Source organism: Megalopta genalis, unplaced genomic scaffold (genome assembly GCF_051020955.1).
Source record: "Megalopta genalis isolate 19385.01 unplaced genomic scaffold, iyMegGena1_principal scaffold0242, whole genome shotgun sequence".
NCBI classification, from domain to species: domain Eukaryota; kingdom Metazoa; phylum Arthropoda; class Insecta; order Hymenoptera; family Halictidae; genus Megalopta; species Megalopta genalis.
The window spans coordinates 305,001-307,500 of NW_027476311.1; the positions used below are offsets into that span (position 1 = coordinate 305,001).

General features: G+C 44.4%; 1 non-coding gene and 1 pseudogene across 1 annotated transcript; both read right to left on the reverse strand.

Moving 5' to 3' along the window:
* Positions 1–175, reverse strand: part of LOC143262922 (large subunit ribosomal RNA) — an 8,204-nt pseudogene extending 8,029 nt beyond the window's left edge.
* A 1,104-nt stretch (positions 176–1,279) lies between these two features.
* Positions 1,280–1,434, reverse strand: LOC143262925 (5.8S ribosomal RNA). Its single transcript, XR_013036548.1, has one exon. It is a non-coding gene; the product is annotated as a 5.8S ribosomal RNA (ribosomal RNA).
* Between the last annotated feature and the right edge of the window lie 1,066 nt (positions 1,435–2,500).

The following is a 2,500-nucleotide window of genomic DNA, read 5'->3' on the forward strand; positions in this document are numbered from 1 at the left end:
CGGGATAAATTGACCCTCCTGAACACTACATTTCCCAACGGCGGAACTCCGCGGGATTCAGTGCTGGGCTAATTCCTGTTCGCTCGCCGCTACTAAGGAAATCCTGGTTAGTTTCTTTTCCTCCGCTTAGTAATATGCTTAAATTCAGCGGGTAATCTCGCCTACTCTGAGGTCGTCGGAACATGAAAAAAAATTTTTTCAGAGCTTCCCCCCCCGAAAGCATTTTGCGAAACGTGTACAGAGCAACACAAAAAAAAAAAAAAAATAAAAAAAACACAAAAAACCCTTAAAGCAAAAAAAAAACCGTTTATCGCGCCTCACCAATATATCTTTTATAAAATTCGATATCCTCTCCAAATATAGATCTTCGAAACACTCGCAAGACGATTACAATCGGTATAACTTTAACGTCCGTCCGAAAAGTACTTTCGGGGACTAGACGACCGATTGATCTCGTGCGGTTTCGCTATTCGATCATTTGAAGAGAACAAAAAGATATATGGGGCGACCGACAAACGGTTTTCCCGTAGAACCAGACTCGCGATTGCGTTGACACACACATCATAGCCACACCAATAGAAGAGTTTTAGGACGGTAACCCGGGTGGGGTGTTCTTTACTCAGAATATGTGCAACATCGGATCTATATAGCCATCGATACAATTCGTACACAAATGTGTCGTACGAAGAGAGAGACTTTTTTTCCTCTGGCAACATAACGGTAAGAGACATCCTTCCACACTCATAGGTTCCACTCCCTGGGGCTATGATATATATATACATATAAATTCAAATTCGAAGCAACGGTCACAATTCTACTCTATATTTTTGCGGGTTATGTGTTCTTTCGTTCAATTTCTTTCATGCGTTCGTTCGATCTCTGTACACAGTCTTCACATAGGACAGACTCGTGTAGTACGCTTTCGTGGGTTAAACCCATCTCGTTTCATTTCAGGCGACGTCGGGAGCGCGTTGAAAATGTACCAGTGAAATCTCGATAGTTCTACGGATACGAATCGTCCCGAAAAAGATTTTGTCACCGCTTCGAAGCGGTGTTTCAGACGGGCGGACGTATATAAAACATATACGACACACGACACCGCCTTCCACACTCACGCTAGTTCGAACACGATTTCCATCTCTCTCGAAGACTGTTAGACGTACGTAAAATTTCTCAATATTCATAGGACCGCGACAAACGCCGACGAAGCGCCCATCATTCGCTCGTACGTATATAGGCAACAAGTGCCATCAACGCAAGCAGTTTATAAGTACGTAAACGACCCTCAGCCAGGCGTGGTCCAGGAATTGTATCCGTGGACCGCAATGTGCGTTCGAAATGTCGATGTTCATGTGTCCTGCAGTTCACACGTTGACGCGCAATTAGCTGCGTTCTTCATCGACCCACGAGCCAAGTGATCCACCGTTCAGGGTAATTTTTCCCTTTTATTCTCTCATATATAATATAATGTGTATTTGCTATCCACCACATTTTTGTGTTATATTTCGGAACAAGCCGATACCCGAAGAGCTCCAACCAGCGCGCGAAGGAGATTCGGGAGTCGTCGTACAACGACATAATTGTCCCTTAAAGAACGAGATATTTCCGTCGAAACCATATATATATGTACGAGCAAATCCAAAACCACTGTTTTCTTGCAAGTTCGACGGTCGGAGCGAATAGAACATTGAAAAGCCTTCTATCGAAGAAACACAGAGAGTATATCACCTCCAAAAACGACGGGGATATGGATATTCAAACTGGACAATTATCAACCCGATACTGGATTCGAAAAGTTTCTCTCTCCTTTCGTCGTTATTTACACCGGACGGACTCACGGCCGGCTCTAGCTGGGTGTCATATATATATATACGTCCCACGCTCATGCTGCCACTAGCGCGCAACAGAGTAGGGTGTCAATGACAACGACACAGCATTGAAACGAGCTACACAAGCCGGTCTCTCTTGATACCAATGTAAACGAGCATTAAGTTATCTTCAGACTGCCCGATATTTTCGTCCTTTGGACTTTCCCAACGATTCCTTTTTTTCTTTTTTTTTTACACACCACAGCGAAGACTTGAGGAAGCGTGATTAGCACGCTCGCATCCCTCCCTGTCCTACTACAACTGTGTGTGTGTGTGTAAAGAAAGAAAAAAGAATACATTGGCTTTCTCTCTATCGAGAAGATGGCCTACGCAACGCAGATCAAAGGCCTAATACGTGTAATATAATACGCGTCTGGCCGTGTATAAATCACGCACGAATGATCTGGTCGGGCCCAACTCTTCTCGTACGCTTATTTTTCCGTGTTGGGGCACTATCATAAAATCACACAAACCCCAACACGTGTGTGTCTTGGAAGGAAGATGGCCTACGCAACGCAGATCAAAGGCCTAATACGTGTAGTACACACGTCTGCCGTGTAAATCACGCACGAATGATCTGGTCGGGCCCAACTCTTCTCCACCACACCACATCCCAACTTTGTACATTTTTA